General features: G+C 38.2%; 1 long non-coding RNA gene across 2 annotated transcripts in view; it reads right to left on the bottom strand.

Moving 5' to 3' along the window:
* LOC130013986 (uncharacterized) overlaps window positions 1-24202 on the bottom strand; it is a 59194-nt gene that overhangs the window by 10548 nt on the left and 24444 nt on the right. The window contains exon 1 of one of the 2 annotated variants that reach the window (XR_008788958.1): window positions 3785-3910. The exons of the other annotated variant lie outside the window; for it this stretch is intronic. This is a non-coding gene — a long non-coding RNA (uncharacterized LOC130013986). Of the gene's footprint in view, window positions 1-3784; window positions 3911-24202 lie in introns of those variants that run through there. 2 annotated transcript variants of the gene reach the window in all.

Raw genomic sequence — 24202 nt, 5'->3', positions numbered from 1 at the left:
CACCTTGATGCCCTTAGAACTATAACGGGTTTGGATAAAGGTATATCACACAAAATTCTATACACTGAATCAGGACTCACTTCTCTGAAACAACGAAGATATAGGCATAGGTTAACCATATTTTACAAACTAGTAAACAAACTAGCCCCCCAAAACTTATGTCTTCTTGTCCCACCTAAGATATCTGACATTAATCCATATTTTCTGCGTGACACCAACTCTCTAAGATCTGTCCAGTGTCACACGGAAACCTATAAATCTTCCTTCGTCCCACTGACAGTTCGCGATTGGAATGATCTACCTGCCAATGTTAAAGATTCCTCTTCACTTAAAATATTTAAAAAAACATCTTTCCAAACATGATAAACAAGTCCCCTCATATATCTACTTTGGTAATCGCTCAGTAAATGTCGTCCATACACAACTTAGACATGGTAAAAGCACATTAAATTATCATAAATTTCTAATGCATGTTTCCGAAAATCCTTCATGTAAGTGTGGCTACTACATGGAAAATACAGAACACTTTTTCTTCTTCTGTCCATTGTACAAGGAAGAACGAATCCGTACCATCAACAATCTTCTTTACCATTTCCACAATATTTCAGCAATTCTTGACGGAAACCCGAAAGTAAATGATTGTGAGAATCAGGCCTGTTTTGAAATTGTTCATTCGTATATAAGTGCTACAAAACGATTTAAATTGATAAAGTACTGATCAAATTGAATTAAACGCTTAAACTCCCCCAGTCCCCTAACCCACGCCCCGCCCGCCCGTCCGCCCCGAGGATGAGGACACACTATGTACATTCTAATACCACGGTGACAAAAATGACACAATATTATACATGTACTTATTTTCGCGCAATGTATTATAATTTCCATGCAATTTAGACATGCCATGTTTTGTTTTACTATCTTGGAGACGGATTAATATAAGCCTCATATCTTGTTTCCGAATCCATATAGTTTATTATGTATTGTTAATATGTCATTATATGTCATTATACTGTTTAAACCAAAGGATGACGTCACATCTGTATTTTAAATACAATTAGAAAGAGATTGTAAAGAGCAGTGGTCATCTACGACCGACTTCCGGATCAATTCACTTGGTGTGATCCCTACGACCGGCTTCCGGATCAATTCACTTGGTGTGATCCCTACGACCGGTTCCCGGATCAATTCACTTGGTGTGATATAGTGTTTGTCCTGTGTAATTGTTTAATTGTTTATGTGTTTTATGACCCTCCTGCACTTACTGTTAAAGCTGCATTATGTTAAAGCTAAATCTGACTATTACAGGATTTTATTTTTAATTCAAATGTTATATAAATTAAATTTGATTAAAATACAGATCTATATTTCGTTTCGTTTTTTTTATACCTAGTTTGTGTCGAGTGGACGTTAAACCCCATTTCTCTCTCTCTCTCTCTCTCTCTCTCTCTCTCTCTCTCTCTATTGTGTGTATTCTATAGTACAACTCAGTTGTATGTATTACAATCACTGTATTCAATTATAAAAATTATTATTGAATTATTGCTAAATACTTTTGTTCGTTGAAATACGTAAACAGTCCAAATAGAACGGCGGTTACATGTAGCACCATGGGCCTTCTGTCTGACGTGGAGAGCGGGCCATTGATTCCGGTCGCCACATCCTACGTACGACTCATGCATCTTGTCTTACTACATATCTTAGTAGCCTTGTGATCGTCTAGAATTTGTCCCTAGCTGTCTTTGCTTCCCCTTCACGTTGTGTATTTTCTTCTTACTGTTTTCTTAAGCCGTCTGTCTTCTCAGTAGTTATAACAATGCAACTGTTCGTTTTTACATTTTATATATCAAGCTGGATACATATACGCATAGTATAGATTACAATACTAAAGTCATTCTCAAACACTAGCCAGCCAGACTCGATATGGGCGAGTCTGCTGATAGAAATTGGTACATCTTTCTCCTTCTGGAATCAAGCTGCTGTCTAATGAATTCTCACAAATATGATAGTTTTGTAGCTTTTGGCTTTGGATCTTCAATTATCTAATTGGTCAAATTTGATGTATATAATTACAGAGATTGGTCAAATAAGCCAAATGATGCAATCGTAAATTTCCGTCACATGTTTTTCGACACAATCTATCCTTGAACTTAGAACCCCATACCTGTTATTCTCACGCTATTTCACAAACAATTAATTTGCGTTTTAGATAAACTCATACCATAGCTACTGTACTGACAATAGCGAATAATTTGTAAAGATCAAAAATGTTGTTTAACCCATCTTATTTCTCTATTCCTTGTCTATAAATTTAAAAACAATCTCGCAACGACGATAGTGCTACATACATACGCCTGCTTAGTCCATTCAACAAGTGTTGATTTTTATTATTATATTCTCGTTTGTGATTCAACCATTACTACTTACTTATGCATTGCCCGAAACCATAGAAATAAAGGTTAGTTGGTTGTATTTTACGTCCGCTTCCACCGAGGTGATATCGCAGACAAGAGAAATAAACGACACGTGTATTGGTTATAACACATACAACCGGGGAATCGAAACCCCGTCAGTTGACTCAATGACAGCTCGTATGATACAGCGCGCACGTGCTAACCATTCGGCCATACCCCCCCCCCCCCTAAGCAATTAAAAAGTATTTCAAATCCTTTGGGCACATCTCAGATAGCCCCGTATTCGCTTGTGGTCATGGTTTTGAAGTTGTCAATTATTACGTTTTAATCTCTATAATCTGACTTCGATAATATTTCTAGTATGATATAAAAAAACGTCTATAGGTTTCTAATGATCGCATGGGGGTTAAATTGAAAATGTATTAAATATTATGAAAATGGCAAACCTGAAATTGTAAATAAATATTATATTTGTTTGCTCATTTAATTTTTATATTATCCAGAACCATCTTTTAATGAATTGGTAATGTTAATTTTTATATCATTCAGAACCACCGTTTCATGAATTGATAATATTAATTTTTATATTATCCAGAACCATCTTTTTATGAATTGGTAATAGTAATTTTAATATATTATAAGTAACATTGGAGAGAGGTAGCCCAATCAGTGGCGTGGCTGTGAAATATATATTGTGGGGTCCGCAATAATATAAATTATATAAAATTTTGACAATCTGTGACGCCGGAGTCACGAGTCTGTGCAGCAGCCGATGTAGCGCGATAGTTCAGTCTTCTGTAAACCCTGTTTTGGCATATTTTACGTGGTTAAACTAAAACATCACACCAATACAGTGTTATAATGTTTATGTCAGGGGGTGCCGTATTCATATTTTTTTCATGACTTAGTATCATAGATATTAGTATTTTGTACATTTTGTGTATTATAAATGGATTTCAAAAATTAAACATAAGTGTTTGTATTTTAATTTGTACATTGTTTTATACGGATAGAATCTTAACTAATCCTTATAATTGTTGTAAATAAATAGGAATTAGGGCTTACTATGTGAATTTTGGCGTGGGTCCAAGTATATTCAGACCCCCCAGAAAAACAATTAGGGTGGGGGCGGACACCACGGCCCCCCCCCTTTTGTGACGCCCATGAGTGTAATATAGGCCTAGATTGTTCCTCAATCTTTATCTGGTAATAAAATACTGTGTGTAAAACACGCAGGTTATTTAAAATTGTCATGAATTGGTAATAATATTATTTTGTGTACATAAGGGAGAGGTGGCCTAATACACGCCCAGCCTGTTCCCCGTTCTTTTTCTGTAAATAAAATACTTTACGCATAATAAAAACAGACTTACCGTCTGAGAATTTTTGCTCCGACATGATTGTTACTCCTTATTTTATTTTGTGTCGTTATTATTAAGACCAACAACTAACAACTAACTGATTCACCGCACTGCCTGTCTTACTTCGATATGTCACAGAATACGTCACAAGTAAAGGAACGGGCCTAGTATAGGGTCTGTTGCGTAATATCTCTTCTGGTGGAAAATTCACTGAATGAATGTTGAAATAGTTCGGCTATGTTTGTAACCACTTTTATAACAATACAATTTATTTATTTCGGTGCATAATAAATCACTAACCCAAATCAGGGGCGCAGATCGCCAAAAATTAGTGGTGGGGACAGTCCATGCGCGGGCGACTATTGGTAAAGAGGGGGGGGGGTCGGGGGTCCTCCCCCGAAATTTTTTGAAAACTAGACGCTCTAAAGCGCAATCTTCAAGCCACCATTCACGATTTATTCTTTCATGTACACTACAAGAACTAGAAAGGGTTCCACTACTGATGTCTTCCTCCTCACTACGGAGTTCCTTTGCGCAAGTTTTTTAGTCAAATGACTACAAAAAGTTTACTAGCCTATAAACTGTACTGCACATAGCTTAACATATAATAAACCAATTCCCATTGAAATAAAGGTGATGTCTTACCGCATAATTATATGATTTGATGAAACGCGAAAATTGGCGTGATTTCATCTGGCTGGTGTCCATCCCCAGTAGTTGTCGAAGACTACGTAAAGTCTTTGAGCAAAATGTGTATTCAATTGGATACACAAATGTACAGGCCTACAAAAATCTTTTAATTTATATAAACTAAGACAAGCCACACACACAGCTAAACATATCAATATTCAATCCCAATTGAAATAAATGTAACATTTTACATCCAGTATACCAGATAAAAACAAAATCTCAGTTCTTTCTTAACCCGTTAATACCCAGCGTATCAGATATGCACACCTACATGATATACATATAATTATAATCCCTATGAAATATTTTAATTATTTACTGTTATTATATGAATTATCACTTATTCCCTGCGAAATGAAAATCGGTTACCGGGTGCAGCTGTACAACGTCAAGAACCCTGGCCTCAAGTGCCTGGGACCAACTCTACACTTTCCAAAATGTCAATAAAAGCTCTGGAATAATTTCAATTTAAAAAAAATAAACAGTAAGTAAACATCGGAAATAAGTGGTGGGGACACAGTTTATCATGTCCCCACCACTGAAAATATTGGTGGGGACGCGTCCCGGGATCTGCGCCCATGACCCAGATTGTAGTGTGATTTTCCTGTTGAATATATAACAGCCTAGTACAACATTATCCCAGTTAACATTGATGGTTAGATTTACGTAAAGTTTACGTCATTATGGTTAGATTTTGGTTAGCGTCCAATAATGGTAAAATTCTTTGGTTAAATTTACGTTACTTTTACGTCATAATGGTTATGGTTACTTTTACGCCAGAAAATGACGTAAATGTAACGTAAACTTTATGACGGATTACTAACCAATTTTTTTCCCTTTGAATACTTCTTGATTAAATAACATTACAAGTGTGTGCACATTCTAACAATTGATATATAGTCGGAATTCAGACATAATAATTATATATGTATTATTGGTTATAATTCTAACGTTAATCTAACGTAAATTTTACATCAGGTTTCTAACCGTTAGTTTATGGTTAGTTTTCTGACGTAAATCTAACGTAAGTTTTCTGACGTAAATCTAACGTTAGTTTTCTGACGTAAATCTAACGTTAGTTTTCTAACGTTAATATAATGTTAGTTTTCTAACGTTAATGTAATGTTAGTTTTATGTCATAATTTTAACCGCTAATTTAACGTTAGTTTTCTAACGTAAATCTAATGTTAATTTTATAACATAAATCTAACTTTAGTTTTCTAACATAAATCTAACGTTAGTTTTCTAACATAAACCTGATATTAGTTGTAAAACGTAAAACAAATGTCAGTTAAATGTCATGATACTAACAATTAAGGGCCTGACAAGACAGCTGTCTAGTCATTAAAATGGGTAAGACCCTGGCTCGCTAGCCTGGAGGTCGGGTGTTCGATCCCTGCATTGGCCGAGAAAGTTCATCCAGATTTCCGGCGTGGTTTCCCCTTGTCAGTGATGCAGGACGGAGAGCCTGACAAGGACAGCTGTCTAGTTGTTCAGATGGGATAAAAAAAACCGAGGTCCTGTGTACACATTGGCATGCATGTAAAAGATCCCTTGACAGTTGGAATTCGATATAAGAGTAGGCCGTAGTGCCACTGTCGGGGCAAAATTTCCCTCATAACACACTGTATGGTGTATGGCCATCTTCATTAGCCCAGTTCGGAGCAGAACAGTTGGACGTTAAACCCCATTTCATTTCATTACATTTTGTATCCATTTCTAAGTGCCCAAGAATAGAGATCTAGTTCCTTTAATAGTTGCGGTCTGTAGGTGACACACAAAGAGAAAACGAATGAATGAATGATCTACTCTCATTTCAAATTCCAAATGTCAAGGGTTCTTTTACGTGCACACCCACGTAATGGTCTAGACACTGTTTTTTTTAGGTCCTCTGTCCTACACCACTACTAACAAAGGGAACTTTCTCGACCAACATGGGGATCACGTTGGCTAAGTGGGTAAGACGCTGACTCGCTAGCCTGGAGGTCGGGTGTTCGATCCCTGCATTGGCTGAGAAAGTTCATCCAGATTTTTCTGCGTGTTTTCCCCTTGTCAGTGATACAGGACGGAGGGCCTGACAATAACAGCTGTCTAGTCAGGGATGAAAAACTGAGGTCACGTGTACACACAGGAGTGCACATGTAAGATCCCTTGGTAGTTGGAACTTGATATAAGAGTAGGCCATAGCGCCGTTGCCTGGGCAAAATTTCCTTCATAGCATACTGTATGGCGTATGCTCGTCTTCATTAGCACAGTTTAGGAGCAGAACAGTAGGACGTTAAACCCGATTTCATTTCATTTTTCTCGACCAACACGGAAATTGAACCCCTCATTTGCTAGCCAGTGTGTTACTAATTACTAGAGAGAGAGAGAGAGAGAGAAATGGGGTTTAACGTCTACTCGACACAAACTAGGTCATTTCGGGACTAACATATGGTTTAATTTTTATTTACATAATTCGCTTGCGCGTAGGGGTCTTTAGCAGTGGGAGAAAACCGGAGGTTGGACAGGCGACCCTACTCCTTGTCACGTACAACCGGGGATTCGAAACCACGCCAGTCAACTCAATGACAGACTTTATGATACAGCGCCCGCACGCTAACCATTCAGCCATCCAACCCCCCCGTTACTAATTACTAAGTTTGTGAAATGTAGGTTTTTCCTCATGTAGGTTTGTCCTGATAAAATCGGTTTATTGTCCTACTGTTCTGCTCCGACTGGGCTAATGAAGACAGGTACATACCATACAATGTGCTATGAGGGAAATTTTGCCTACTAATATCGAATCCAACTGCCAAGGGATCTTTTCGTGCAAGCCAATGTATACATGGTACCTCGGTTTTTTGTCCCATCTGAGTGACTAGACTACTGTCCTTGTTCCTGCACCTCTGACAAGGGGAAACCATGTCGGAAAATCCTGATGAACTTTCTCCACCAATGCAGGGATCGAACACGTGCCCTCCGGATTACCGAGCCAGCATCTTACGCACTTAGCCACCATGGCTTTATCAAAATTAGTAATGAAGATGTGCTATGACAGAAATTTTGCCTGGACAGCAGCATTACCGCACTTACTAATGAAGAAGTGCTAGGAAAGACATTTTGCCTGGAGAGCAGCATTTCCGCATATAGTCATTACCAATAGTTCTAAGTGCACGCCAACCTGTAAAACAGGTCTTTACACACTTTTCCATCATTACCAATTACTAGTCTGCGGGTTCACTAGTCTGTGGGTGCACTAATCCGTGCATTCACTAGTCCACTATAAATATGAGTATTAAAGAAACCCAGTAGATGTGGTGACTGATATCACCCTTCGTAAGGCGATAACCCAACATCACGGCATTTTAACCCGAAATCACAACATTTTAACCATTATAGCATATGCCCTTCTTCATTAGCCCACTTGGAACAAAATAGTAGGATGTTCAAACCCCATTTAAAATTCATTTTTATACTTTTCTGAACCAATCGGACTATTGAAGATAGTCATACGCAATGCAGAGTGCTATGGCGGAAATTTTCTATGGACTGTGGCAGGGCGGGGGATCTGGCAAGGGATAAGGTATAGTTGTTCGGGTCATACGAAAACTCAAGTCCTCGTGTATATATTGGCATGCACGTAAAAGACACTCCGACAGTTGTAATTCAATATCAGAGTAGGCCATAGTGCCGCTATCCGTGCAAAGTTTCCGTCATAGTACACTGTATATAGTGTATGCCTGTCTTCATTAGATAACTCAGAGCAAAACAGTAGGATGTTTAATCTCATTTAATTTTATTTAATTTTCCTACTTTTCTGCACCAATGGGACTATAAAAGATAGGCTGGCAAGCGGACGAGTGCACCCATTGACTATTGAGCATCATTTACTTGAAAACGTTGAGAGAACCCTCAACGAAATGTCGCTTTAATTAAAATAGTAATTGTGTTTTTTGTTGTATCATCAAGTCAAGTGAACGTTAAACCCCATTTCTCTCTCTCTCAATTTTGATACCCAAAAATTTGACAAAACAAATAATGATTGATTGTCGGAAACTGTTTCATAAAGCAAAGTTGTTCTCTACTAAAAGGTAATCACTGTCCAAATGTTCGGAGTAGTCCACACCTAGGCCGACTATGCATGAAGTGTTTTTATAATTAAATTTATTAAAATATAGTACCTTGCATCAGTAAATATAAAATTAATGATCCTTTCACCAGTAAATATAAAATTCATAGGCCGACAATGCATTGTGTTTTTATAATTAAAGTTATTAAATGTAGTACCTTGCACCAGTAAATATAAACTTAATGATCCTTGGACCAGTAAATATAATATTCATGATCATTATTTATATAAGGCCTTCATCAACCTTGCACCAGTAAATATAAAATTAATGATCCTTGCACCAGTAAATATAAAATTCATGATCATTATTTATATAAGGCCTTCATGTATGTTTGTACAAGTGTACATTCTTGGAATTGTATTACCATTAACAATATGGAGATCAATTATAATAACCTTTGGCCTTGATCATGAATCCTTAAATTTTTGAAAATTTAGTTCTTAATATGAAACTATCTAAATAAAATATTGCTTAAATCAATGTGTGTTGTTAATGTCATTCAAAATGGCGGCTGTCTACATATACAATATATAAAATAGGTCATGAGTCGATTGTTGCCGTTTTTTTATTTCGAATTTAAAAGTTCAACACTTAATTATATAAGTTGTAAAACCATATAAAAATAAAGGTTGGACCAAGACTAGTTCCATTTTTTTAAGTTATGAATCTGAAAAATAGATAATAATGACCCAGTCAATTAACATAGAGATCTACTCTAGCTATATGAGTCCATATATTTATCGTCTCTCGATAAAAGACCTATCTCTGAAAATTAAAATTACCCGATTTGATTATTCTTTTAATATAACGTAATCATGTAACCTCATATAAAATATGGTAGAGCGTATACAAACAAATAATATGAATAGATTCATTATCAGAAATATTACAGGCCTTTCAAACGAACAGTCGCCATTTTTAGACCTACATACATGTAGATGTACAAATATATTTTTATCGTCTCGGGCAAGGTCAAGGTCACGATCTGTTCACGGTTGATGATTGTGTTTAAATCGGTTTATATCATATTATTTCTATTCATATTACAATATATTTTTTATAGGTTACGGTTATTGTTGTTATTTATCAAAATTGCTTCAATTATTTATTAATATATATTTTTTGTTTGTTCGTTTGACCGGAACGTACGGAATTCTGGGATTTAAAATGGCGGCATAGGTTATTATTTTTCCCAAAGAAGAAATGATGCCGTGATTTAAAGTTAAATAAAGCTATTCCACACATGTACACACGATTTTGGATTCAGCAAAGTAAAGTTGAAGGTAAGTGCACTTTTTATGCGAACTTCCGTTGACAGTATACCGATAGATCTAATGTTGATAAAAAAATAATCTGGCCGTGGAAAAAGTTTGCACGCAACTTTGTATATCAGACAGTCAGTATTTGTTTTTAACACGATGCAGTTACATTGTCCGTAAACCATACTATTCATAAACAAAATCAACATTGCTTTAAGTTATCGAAAGTAATACTGGTTCCAAAATTGTTTTTAAAAAATCTGGATCCAAAAATTATCAAACACATAACGAATTTATTAATGATGTAGACTGTTAAAATTCAGGCTGTGCTAATTATAATATAAGTACATGTAGTATTTTCTAAACATTTTTATGGGTGTTTCAGGTTGGGTTTTTTTGTTGTTATTGTACTGATATTTTTGCAAATTTAATAATGCATAATGCAAGAGCTAAATCTATATATTGTACGTAGGTTAAGTAGGTATTTCTTGAGACTGTAAATGTTAAATTTTTTTATAAGACATTTTAATGTATTAACTTGCTAAGTCTATAATCAAGTCTCAATGCCATCGGGTGCTCGAGATGTTCACAGATTCAAACACTGGCGGTTAATGTTAATGATTTAATTTAATTGAAAAATGGATAATCAAGACTTTAAGCTTATATACATAGGCCTATTTATATGATATAACATTAAATAACAAGTTTGCCCGTACATACTTGTACATAAAGGTTTCAGTCCTACTCCCCTGCTTATTTTTTCTTGTGGTGGCCAAGAAAGTTCATCAGGATTTTCTGGCATGGTTCCTCTTTTAACTGGTGCAAGACAGAGGGGCTGGTAAGGGCTAATGTACAGTTGTTCGGATAGGACAAAAAAAACAAGCTCTTTTGTACACACGGTCCAGTCAAAATTTTCATCATAGCACACTTTCAAGCATTTGTCCAACTTCTTTAGCCCAGTTTGAGCAGCACAGTATGATGTTGAACCCCATTTCATTACAGATCCACAGTAGGTTGGCTGTCAGCCCAGTTGGAGCTGAACAGTAGGCCGTTTAACCCAATATCGTTTTTTTTGGGGAGTATAAAGTTGCTTTTTATTTATTTTTTTTTTTTTTACAGATCCTACATGTATATTTGAGCACCCGTGGTGGCAGTAATGACAAAGAAGTTCTAAAAAGATTTATATGGGCTTTATAATGAAAGTTAGACAACACTACTACTTGCCAAACACTACTACTTGTCACATAATGTAATGATATAAATATATATGTATCTATGGTAGCACAAATATCATCAAAATGTAGGCCAAAGCTTTACAAGCATTGTAGGCCTAAAATACTTTCTGTCTGAACTTTTGACAGTCAATTCTTTGATGACTAGTTAGTTTAGAGCAGATATCCTGTCACAGTATTATATAACAGCTCTTTGGCTTAAAATTTAAACTGAGTTGTATCAGTGAGTTGAAAATCATCTGTGTTCCTGTTATTGCTCCCTGCTGCAGCCAGTAAACAATAACCTTTTGCGTTCCTTACAAATCTTCCAATTTTTACTGATAGATCAACCATAGCAAAGATCTCTATTAAGATTATATTTGTAATGTGTGTAACAAATTCTATGACATAGGTATAATATTGGTGTAGTTAAGTTAGTTAAGTATATACCATATTTATGCACACATTTCAATATTGGCATATTATTAGTCTCTATCATCTAGAAAAAAATATTCTATATTCTACGAATATTAGTGTGGTTGCGTTGTCAACATTTGAGAATAATCGGTCATAGGCTAGATTATCCGGTCTTTTACATTATCATAAACAAAGTCTAAGGGAGGTAACTAGTCCTAAAACAAGATGTTGACGCCCATGAAATTTATATAAGAATGCCATTTCCGAAAATCCATTTGATTGCATTGTCAGTTCAATATCCAACACTCTTAATTTTTTTTATTGTAAAATTTCTCTCTTCATGGGCCATATCTATGGGGTTTTTTTATTGAATCCTAATTCGTCATCACTATTCATGTTTGTTTATAAATGCAAGTGTTATTGACAACTGTCCCAGACCCTCATTATTTATATGGCCCAACTTTTCTTTGGGGTACACCGGCACGGTATTAGACTAGGATAAACATTAGTCTTATATACCGCCTCTACTTAATTATGGATGTAGGTCGGAAAAATGTAAAATTTGGCAATTTGACTTATACTCAACATCGACTTATGCTATAACTGTTTCAAATGACAAGTGCTAAATGAAGTATTTATGTGGTCTTTGGTGAAAGAAATGAAATGAAATGAAATGGGGTTTAACGTCCTACTGTTCTGCTCCTAACCTGGGCTAATGAAGACGAACATATGCCATACAGTGTGCTATGAGGGAAATTTTGCCTGGGCAGCGGGGCTACGGCCTACTCTTATATCGAATTCCAACTGCCAAGGGATCTTTTACGTGCACGCCAATGTCTACACGGGACCCCGTTTTTTTTGTCCCATAACGACTAGACAGCTGTCCTTGTCAGTCCCTCCGTCCTGCATCACTGACAAGGGAAACCACGCCGGAAAATCAGGATGAACTTTCTCGGCCAATACAGGGATCAAACACCCGATCTCCAGGCTAGCGAGCCAGCGTCTTACCCACTTAGCCACTTGATCCCCCCCTTTGGTGAAAGAGAGAGAGAGAGAAATGGTTTAATTTTTTATTTACATAATTCGCTTGCGTGTAGGGGTCTTTAGCAGGGGGGGGGAAACCGGACGACCCGGAGAAAACCCACGAGGTTGGACAGGCGACCCTACTCCTTGCCACGTACAACCGGGGATTCGAAACCACGCCAGTCGACTCAATGACAGACTTTATGATACAGCGCGCGCACGCTAATCATTCAGCCATCCACCCCCCCCCCCCCCCCTTTGGTGAAATAAAACAGAGCTTTGGCTAGTGAAATGAAAGTTTAACGTCCTACTGTTTTGCTCTGAACTGGGCTAATGAAGATGGGCATACGCCATACAGTGTGCTATGTGGGAAATTTTGCCCGGACAGTGGCACTACGGCCTTGAGGTCGGGTGTTCGATCCCTGCATTGGCCGAGAAAGTTCATCCTGATTTTCCGGTGTGGTTTCCCTTGTCAGTGATGCAGGACGGAGGGACTGACAAGGACAGCTGTCTAGTCGTTATGGGACAAAAAAAACGGGGTCCCGTGTAGACATTGGCATGCACATAAAAGATCCCCTGGCAGTTGGAATTCGATACAAGAGTAGGCCATAGCGCTGCTGCCCGGGCAAAATTTCCCTCATAGCACACTGTATGGCGTAACCTTTTGCGTCTCTTCAAAATATTTCAAATCTTTTGTCATGGATTAACCATTGCAAATATCCGTGTTACAATTATATTTGAAATGTGTTAAACCAATTCTGCAACACATGTAATATTGGTGTAGTATATATCTTTGTTTATACACCCACATATCAATTTTGGCCCTGTTTGTCCGTACACTGGGTGTACTGTTTTGTCGGCTTGCAGACGACTCTTTAACTCTGACAGTACCGTTGAGGCCTTACCCGCAGCAAAGTCGAAGATGTCAACAAACCGGACGTGTCAGATCAGCTTAACGCACTCCCACAAATAAATCATAGAACGACGATGTCCTGGAACGATGTTAATTTAATGGGCAAAGTGGTAAAAAACACTGTGAAGTTTCACATACCAAATTATGACGAACAAAACAAATATCAACCCATGTTGGAAACAATGGCAGGTTCTAACCAGTTCATAGATCTCATTGTCCAGTCTCTCAGATATAAGACAGCACCGACACTCGCTGTGACGCTCAAACCAAATGCAAATGCGAAATAAGTGTCAGTAAATTATATGGAATGAAATGATAAGCTTAATAAATGTCCATTACCGAAGTACACAAAATAATGGTAGGTTTAAGATAAAGAAAACACAAGCGTAGCGTCAGCTTGGTTACCGTAAGGTGCCTTAGTTCTAGTAACAAGTGTCTTATTTGACGACTACAAGTTATAATCTATGGCAAGACGGTAGGGTCACGAAAACGTAAAACAGCACACTCCCCACCTTAAAGGCGTACGTCTTTAATAATTAGTTCTTATCAACAAATCACTGGTCTATACAGAAATACAAGCTGAGACACAGGTCGCGTAAATGTCTTCAGTTTTCCACTAAGCTTGCTCGAACCTGGTTGATCGTCCTCAAAGACTACAACGTCAGCTGTCCGGACAATTCCATCTTGACTAAGTTCCACATTCACTATGCGTCCTTTAAGCCATGATCCACGAACGGCGTCCTTTTCCATAACTAACACTAAGTCACCAACATCTAAGTTTGGAAAAGATTTAGTCCATTTACGTCTTTGTTGTTGGTTTTGGAGGTACTCCTTCCTCCACCGAATCCAGAATTGATCAGCCAGATACTGCACTCTGCGCCAACGACTGTGGCAATACAAATCCGGTTCCGTGAAGTTTCCAGGAGGAGGTAAATAAGGTCTAGTTTTCATGGTAAGGATACTAGCTGGTGACAGAGGCTGAGGATCCTCTGCATCTGAAGGTATAGCTGTTATAGGTCTGGAATTGACAATGGCTGTAGCTTCCGCAATGAGAGTAACAAGAAGATCGTGGGTGATCTGAAACTTCCCAAGTCCCAAAAGCATACCATCCAAAACACGACGTAGGGTTCCAATCTGACGTTCCCATACGCCACCAAAGTGAGATGCGCGTGGCGGATTCCATTTCCAGTCACAGTCGTGGTCCAACAAGAATTTCTTCACTTTATCATTATCGACATCCCTCAAAGCATCATGGAGTTCATTATGTGCTCCTATGAAGTTAGTTCCACGATCAGATCGAAGTAAAGCAACAGGACCTCTTATAGCGATAAAGCGTCGTAATGCGTTGATAAAGGCCGAAGTGTCCATCGCGTCAACAACTTCTATATGAATTGCTCGACTGGCTAGACATGTGAAGATGATGCCCCATCGTTTACTATTGATAGATCCACCTCGAGTTTTCTTCGTCGTTATGTCCCAAGGACCGAAGGCGTCCATTCCCACGTTGGTAAAGGGTGCTGTTTGCCCTACACGATCTTCTGGGAGATCGGCCATCTTAGGTGTTTCAGAAGGCCGACGTAGAAGATTGCATCCAACACATTTTCTAATCAAAGAGTTTACCAAACTGGAACCTCCTATGACCCAAAATCCGGCTTGTCTGATGGCTCCATGGGTTATAGATCTACCTTGGTGATGCACTGTTTCATGGTAATGTCGCACGACAAGCAGTGTAACATGGTTCTTCTTTGGTAATACAGTCGGATGCTTCTCCGGAAAGGACAAACTGGAACGACGGAGTCGACCACCAACCCGGATAAGTCCATCTTGATGAAAGAAAGGGTCAAGCTGATGAAGATGTTGTCCAAGAGACCGTTTTATACGTTTACTTTCGTTCTGATCTTTTTTGAGATTTGCAACCACTTCAGGGAAGGCTTCATGTTGAACATGTTTTAGGATTACAAGTTCTGCTTCATGCTGACTTGAGTAGATCAATAGCTTCCCCAGAACTTGAACAAGAATACACGCCATCATCAACATAGAAGTCTTCGTGGACAAATTTATGTGCGGCATTTCCATACTTGTGACAAGCGTCATCAGCCGATTTCCGAAGTCCAAATGTAGCTACTGCAGGGCTAGGTCCGTTTCCAAAAAGATGTACATTCATCTGGTAGTCAACAACAGGAGCATTTGGATTGTTATCCTCAAACCAAAGGAAGCGTAAGAAACTTCAATGTTCAGGATTGACGTAAAAGCTATGAAACATTTGCTCAATGTCACACATTATCGCAACTTCATCTTGACGAAAACGAAGCAGTCTTCCGAGAAGTCCATTCATCAGGTCAGGACCTTGAAGTAATTCTTTGTTTAGGGATGTTCCTTGGTATTCTGCTGACGAATCAAAAACAACTCTAACTTGTGTAGGTTTCTTAGGATGATACACTGCAAAGTGGGGAAGGTACCATTTCTGTCCTTCCTTGGTATCACCTTGAGTCGGATCAACTTGTGAAGCGTGGCCTCTTTGGAGAATCTTTGACATAAATTCAAGATAGTCAGTTTTAAGTTGACTATTTCTTGTGAAGTTTCGTAGAAGACTTTCGAACCGCTTCTCTGCTTGAGCTCGGTTATTTGGCAAGTTTGTTTTAGTCTCACGAAATGGAAGGGGTGCTTCCCAATTTCCTAAACAGTTCTTGTGGAATCCTTCCTCCATAATTTTCAAAAAGTGACGATCATCTGGAGATGTTCCATGGTCCGAATCATGTTCTGAAGTAAAGAATTCATCTTTAGCAATACTGTTCAGTAAACCTTTCTGATCAACTGATGTCTTCTCACAAATAACAGATGTGTACAGCTCCTCCCCAGTCTTGGTTTCAAGTGCTTTTGCTATCTGTTCTTTACAATGAATTTCATATTTACAATCCTCTAGAGTATATTCTGTTCCAACTAAGGTTCGGCGACATGAGAGGTGCACGCTACCTCCAAGACGATTCAAACAAATATCTCCAGACACAGTCCAGCCTAGGTCCAGACGTTGAGCCCATGGTGCTCCTACGGGGCCGTTGATGGATTCGCGAACTTTAAGAAGCTCTGGAGCGTCTCTTCCAATTATCAAATTTATTCCTGTGGCTTCTTCGTAGGGTGGAAGAAATTTAGCTATATGCCGAAGATGTGGGATTTGCTGTATAGCTTCCTTTGTAGGAATTTCAGATTTGTCTTCCGGTATATTATCGGATTCGATGATTGTCGGGAGCTTGAATGTTTGCCATCCAAAGTACGGGCATATAAGTTCGTGCCTCGTCGTCCCAGACAAGTTTCTTTGCCATGACAGGTCTCAAGTGTGTACTGGTGCCTATCTCCTGTGATGCCAAGGTCATCGAAAAGAGATCCACTACCCAAACTATGACTAGATTGGTCGTCGAGAGTGGCATACGTTCGGAATACTACGCTAAAGTCGTCTCCACGGAGAATGTCAATGAGTGAGAACTTTCCACAGGTTCTCCCTTTGATGCCTGGTGATCCACATATCTTCATGCAAGCTGTTCCAACGTTCTCTCCAGTTGACCGAGAAGGGTTATGTGACAAGTTAGATGCGCTGTAATGCAAAAGTGTTGGATGTCTACGTCCGCAGCTATCGCATTTGACATCTGATTTGCATCTTGTAGAGTAATGTTTTTTGGTGAGGCATCGAAAACAAATGCTAGCATTTCTGACAATCAGTTCCCGCTCTCTGGGTTCCTTATCTGCAAATACACGACAAGTAAGCAAAGTGTGACGATCTTTACTTTCAGGATGAATAGGGCATAACACGTCTTCTTCCGGATTAATGTCTTCAGAAGTTTTGATATCCGTTTTCAATGACTTGGTATGTCCTGCTTTGTTCGAATAAAAGTTCAAATTACTAGGGTTTGGAGATTTGTGTAGTTTCGAAGTAGATTCGTAGTCAACTCCAGGCATTTTGATGATAGCTGGATGGTTTTGTTTCAAAGCAATGTTATGCATGAGTTCAACAAAGGAAGAAAATGGAGGATAATCATCAGATTGTCTTGACATCATGTGTTTGGTAACTTTGTTTTCCCATTTGTCACGTACCATTTTAGGGATTTTCTCAATCAATGACTTCATGTAGTATGATGAATTCAAAATGGACAGACCGTTCAAAAACGGAATTTGTGAACCAACGTCTTCACAAACATCATAAAAGTTCTGATACCCTTGTCGGTCGTCGCTTCGGAAATTGGCAGCTTTCTGCAAGTTGTTCAGGAGGGCGTTTGTAATTTCTGCACTATGACCGAAACGTTCTTCCATAGCTTTCCAAAGGTTGGTGACTTTCACATGAGCGTCGGGATGTACACGTCTACGAAAGGTGTTGACAAGATCCTTTGGTTTTCCAGATGTGTAGCGAAGAAGGTATGTCATTTCCTGGTTTGGTGAAGCATCGACATCAGCAATCATTGATTTAAAAGCCACTTTCCAAGGCAAAAATATAGGAGGGTCTCCAGCGAAAACATCCGGTTCGCACTTAGGTAGTGACTGTTTTGCCAACGAAGACATAAGCTTAGCACTTGTTTCATTTTGCATATCAAGATGTCGAAACAGGGTTTCATTGAGTGCGAAAGTTGCATTATGTTGATGTGATGTTGCTTGATCAAATGGTCGAAACAGTGGGTCGTTACCAGCAAATCGTTTTGGTTGACAGGTAGCCGATGCTTGATGGTTATCTTGATTGACTTTATCCTCAATGTTAGGTTGAGTATCAAAAACTGGTTTCACGTCGTTTATCCAGTCCTGGGTTGCTTTAGAGCGATCAAGCTGTGATGCCAAATCATCAACAGAGCCAATGTCTGATCCCCCACTGTAGGCCTTTACTGCTGCTTCAGCCATTGCGAGGTCTCGTTTACTTTTAAGTTCATCTAATTTGGAAGCATCTAGTAGTTTCTGGCGTTCGAGGTCAGCTTCTCTCAACTTTTGGGTTAACTGAAACTGTCGAATCTGTTGATCAAATTCAAATTTTGTTTTCTGCTCAGCAGCTCGTACCTTAGCTTCCAGTCGCCTGGCACAACTTGATGTAGTAGAAGCTTTTGACAAATGAGCAGATTTTTTATCGTCACAGGGGTGCTCTTGGGTGCCTTCCTTACAAGGGATAGGTGGTGGAATGCTATTAGCCAGTGCACTATCTGATATCTTTAACCATTCCACTGTTCTAGACGAAATTTCAAGAGCTTCAGCTTGTCCAGATTCCGATTTATCACGGGTAAATAACTCTTGAATCTCTGTGGCTTCGTTCTTGAAGGCAAGTTGAGAGACAACAACGTTATTTTTTAACTCTGGGATTTCTGGTGATCCGCCTTTTGCTCGCAATAACATGTCAACGTGGTGTTTAAGTTCTTTATGAGACTTCCAAAACTTCTTAGTTTTCTCCATTATAGCGTTTTCAACGAATTTCACAGATGGCGTTCGGTTTCTGGATGAATTTTGCGCAATTGGAGTTTCATTGTCGCCTTGATTGGCTTCCATACTTTTAAAACTTCGTCTTGAAACGTTTTGAAGAAACTAATAATTTTACCACAAATAAAGATCAACAACTAATTCGCGTGTTGCGAAGTGTTCATAACAATTACTATGAATAACTTTAGTGTTTTTTACTGTACTGTTTTGTCGGCTTGCAGACGACTCTTTAACTCTGACAGTACCGTTGAGGCCTTACCCGCAGCAAAGTCGAAGATGTCAACAAACCGGACGCGTCAGATCAGCTTAACGCACTCCCACAAATAAATCATAGAACGACGATGTCCTGGAACGATGTTAATTTAATGGGCAAAGTGGTAAAAAACACTGTGAAGTTTCACATACAAAATTATGACGAACAAAACAAATATCAACCCATGTTGGAAACAATGGCGGGTTCTAACCAGTTCATAGATCTCATTGTCCAGTCTCTCAGATATAAGACAGCACCGACACTCGCTGTGACGCTCAAACCAAATGCAAATGCGAAATAAGTGTCAGTAAATTATATGGAATGAAATGATAAGATTAATAAATGTCCATTACCGAAGTACACAAAATAATGGTAGGTTTAAGATAAAGAAAACACAAGCGTAGCGTCAGCTTGGTTACCGTAAGGTGCCTTAGTTCTAGTAACAAGTGTCTTATTTGACGACTACAAGTTATAATCTATGGCAAGACGGTAGGGTCATGAAAACGTAAAACAGCACACTGGGTGTGAAATGTGATTCATTCCGATTGTGAGAGGACAAGCATTATCAATATACAGCTTTTCAGGACTTTGCCTTCCTTGGTTAATTCTCCTTTTTTCAAATGCAATAGATGCTGTGTTTATTCTTAATTGATCTTTTTCAAATTTGTGTTACACACTGGAATCATGAGAGGACGAAACCTATCAATATTCAGTATTCCACAACATTTCATTCCAGTGTCGGCCGAGAAAGTTCTTCGTGATTTCCAGACTTGGTTTCCTCCCCTTGTCAGAGGTGCAGGACAGAGGGCCTGACAAGGAAGGACAGCTGTCTAGTCGTTTGGATGGTACGAATGACCGAGGTCCTGTGCACACATTGGTTCGCACGTGAAAGATCCCTTGGCAGTTTGGATTCGATATAAGAGTAGGCTTTAGCGCTGCTGTCTGGATAAAATTCCATAATAGGACACTGTATAGCATATTTCCATGTCATTAGCCCTGTCGGAATAGACATTAAACCCCATTTCATTTCACTCATTCCAAAGTTAACTCCTATTCCATCAATACCTTGAGCAAATAAGATAGAGGCTATAGGTTTTGGCCCAATTTGGTCAATATCCCAGTTTTTTCTTTCTTATATGCATATCAACACTTTCATAGCGCTAATGTAGACCTTTTTCTTGAACATTTTCCCTTGTCAGTGATGCCGGACAGAGGACCTGACATGGATGGGTGACTAGTCATACGGAGGGGACAAAAAAAAACCCAAGGTACAGTGTAAACTCAAGTGTGTGTGTGTGAAAGATCCCTTGGCAGTTGGAATTTTATATAAGAGTACGCCATAGCTCTGCACACTGTGTGGCATATGCCCGTCTTCATTTCTCAAACAGCTGTGGATAAAAACTGTTAATATTTAAATGTGTATTTTGTATTTTATAACATTATATTTTTGTCTTTAAATAAAGTATATGTATACATACTTGTAGTATATTTTGTCATATAATTCTGCTAGATTATTAACTTTTCTGTGCAATACATTTAGAATTCTGACTTGTTATGGGTAGATAGAGAGCAATGGGGTAAAACATCCAATAGACATAAACTGTCCTTTGGGACTAAGTGATTCAATTCAAGTTGAATAATTCATCCGCACCAGGAATCTTTAGTAGTAGGAGGACCCAGAGAAAACCCATGTTCAAGTTGGGTGTGGAAAAAAACCACTTGACTCAATGACAGACCTTATGACCTAAAGCGCACACGTTGGACCACTCAACTTTTAGCCTCACCCACGGGTCAGGAAAATTTGATTATTGGTTGAATGTACTTCCCATTTACTGCGGCAAATAATGAATAATTTTGAAGGTTTTAATGCTCATCAAAATTTGACATTAGAATTGCATCCGTAAATGATGTTAATTTAATGTTAGATTTACGTTATAATGGTCGGTTAGATATCCATCATTTTGCTCATCCTTTTAACGACAATTTAACGTCAGGAAATGACGTTAATCTAGCGTAAAGTTTACGTCATTTTTATGTTATATTTACATCATTTTCTGACGTAAATCTAACGTAAAGTTTACGTCATTTTCTGACGTAAATCTAACGAAAATGACGTAACTTTACGCAAATTTTACGTTACATTTACGTCAGAAAATGACGTAAAGTTTACGTTAGATTTACGTCAGAAAATGACGTAAATATAACGTAAAAATGACGTAAAGTTTACGTTAGATTAACGTCATTTCCTGACGTAAAATTATCGTTAAAAAGATGAGCAAAATGATGGTAAACTGACTGGCCATTTTTACGTAAATGTAACGTAAAATTAACATCATATTGTTATGTGGGATAATAATTAGACATAATATGAATCATTTTATTGTATGTCATAGGATTATCGATTGCAAGAATTTGTTGAATGTCATGTTTCTATTAACCATATATTTGATATGTTATGAGCGAGATAGAGAGAGAGAGAGGGGGGGGGGGGTCTGCTCCGAGTGGGCTAATGACTGGAGAACGATGACGTGTGTGTTGTTTAACGGACACACGTCACGTATTGTTCAATTTGTTTCATCAATTCGCTTGTGCGTGGAGCACTTTAACAAAGGGTGAGCAAGTGGGATGGGGTGCAACATTTCCCTTATAACACATTGCGTGGCGTGTCTTGATAGCTCTCCCTCTACTGGCGTTTATAAAGAGCTATTTATTTAGTGTCCGATAATGGCCATCTTATCTTTTGTATAGATACGACCCAGATACCCTGTAATGGATTAATACCTCAGAGTTGATAATTGTATAAACTATTCGAGTTCTACTGTGACAAGACATTTGAATTCTCAGTGTTGGTGTCAGCCATATTGTCATGGCCGGTCTATGGCCACCGTGATTCACCACCTTTAAACTCTAATTAAGACCACATACAAGCTGTTGAAGTGTTTTATTGACAATGAGTTACATAAAATCGACAAAGATGACAATTAACCCTAATGGGGAGATGAGTGTAACAAACCGTATAATTCGTGACAATACTGTTGAACTGATTCCCGACGATGATAACCCCTCCACTGGTATTGCTTCAGTAGACATATTATATTTCCTACAAGCTAAGGATTTTGACATCAGCAATATAAAATGTCTCCAAAATGTAGGTAAGGGCAAGTTTTGCCTACCTCTTAAGGATATACTTGCCAAGGAGTTATTTCTTGAGAATCTCAAGACCTTCTCAGTGAAGAATTGCAATTATACAGTAGAGTCGGCTGGAAACATCACATGGGACTACCCTGTTGATTCAATTCCTGTTGCGGTCTTCGGCCTACCATTCGAAATGGACAATAAATATCTGGTTAACAAATTGATGAACTTTGTGAATTGGTTAAATGTGACAGATCCTGCTTCAAACCATTTCCAACGGTCGAAAGCGGTGTTAGAATTGTTTATGTAAAAAAAATGTTTAAACCTATTCCATCGCACATTTATATAAAAGGGATACATGTATCCATTAAATATGAGGGCCAAACTAGGGGCAAAATTTGTTACAACTGCGGTCTGCATGGGCATCTTGGCCGTGAATGTACAAAACCAGACAAAAGATATAGTCTGCCAACCAACCCCAATGCACCAAATCTTGATGATCAAATGGAATTTCCTGCCCTTCAACCCCAAACTAGTCCAAACAGTGCTATAGTATTTGCTGATATAGCCACTGAACCCACCCATAATATTGATAATATTTATGAACCTAATCATGAGCACCTAAATATCAATAACCATGTCTTAGGTTATGACCCTAGTGAAGACAATAACCCTGGTGTCAATAATATCCCCTCAAAAAATAATACGACAAAAACAAATGTCTTTAATTCTGGTCAAGTCAAACCCGCAAACCCAGGAAGTCTAAACCAGGACTTAGCTACTCTAGACTCCATAAAAACAACAGTAGTCAACAATGACATTCCTATCACTACCGATACAACAAATGTTATCCTCAGCCCTGATAGCCATTTTATCAATGATGTTAATAAGTCTATTATTGATACATCTAGTGGTCATGTTTCTTCCACCCCCATTAACACAGGATCCTCAGTGGGTCAAAGTTATTTAGAGGATAACAGTATCATTGACAACTCATCCCATGATATCCCTGAAACATCGCAGTCAAATCTTAACTATGACACTGATGTCTCATTGTTAAATATCTCTACAGTCACTAAGTGTGACACAGTAAGTAAAAGGGAAAGAAGCCTTGATAGTTTATCCGAAACAGAAATAGATGATAAAAGGGCGCGAGCGGAATCCCCGCTTACCGAAACAGAAGTTTAGAGATCAAACAAATTAAGACGTTATAAGTTCTTGAAACCATATTAGTTAACAATGAAGCCTTCTATCCCTATTATTTACCTAATTATTATGTTAATTTACTCCATAAACACTCTACAAGGAAATCTTCAAACGATTAAACAAATTAGCAATATATTTAACAAACTAGATATTGTTTGTATACAAGAAATCCTAAAATCCAATGTCCATCAAATAAAAAATGTTGAAAACGAAACTGGCTATAACTTATACACTGCATATAATGAAACAAAGATTGGCATTGCCCTATTATTAAGCCCAAACATTATACATAAACTCTACAATACACCTGATGAATTAGCAGGTAGGCTCCAACATCTGGAGGTAAATGCAAATAATGAAACTATTCAAATATTCAATATATATGGTCCCTGCAAGAGAGAATTGAAAACTTATTACTACAAGAGACTTCTTGAATATGTCAAAACTATTCATAATCCACAACATTCTTATATTATTACTGGTGATTTTAACCTTATTGAAAACAGTAAAGATAACAAACATGGCAACATGAATAACCATCCAAAAGATGCTATAAGATATCTACTTGATATACAAAATCTACTTAAGGCAACACAAATAAAATAACTTGTTTCTCGGGCACCGCCCGCACGCAAAATTGGTTGCGCGTGCAGTCTATTTATTAGTCTTGATGAAAAAAAATAAATATGTAACGCCCGCCCGCACATCGACAAGCAAGTCGTAAAAAAAATATCCCGCATGTACCTACATCCGCCATACATGTATATCT

Source organism: Patella vulgata, chromosome 8, assembly GCF_932274485.2.
Source record: "Patella vulgata chromosome 8, xgPatVulg1.2, whole genome shotgun sequence".
NCBI lineage: Eukaryota > Metazoa > Mollusca > Gastropoda > Patellidae > Patella > Patella vulgata.
The sequence above is the reverse complement of the archived record's forward strand: the minus strand, read 5'-3'. Positions and strand labels throughout refer to the sequence as shown.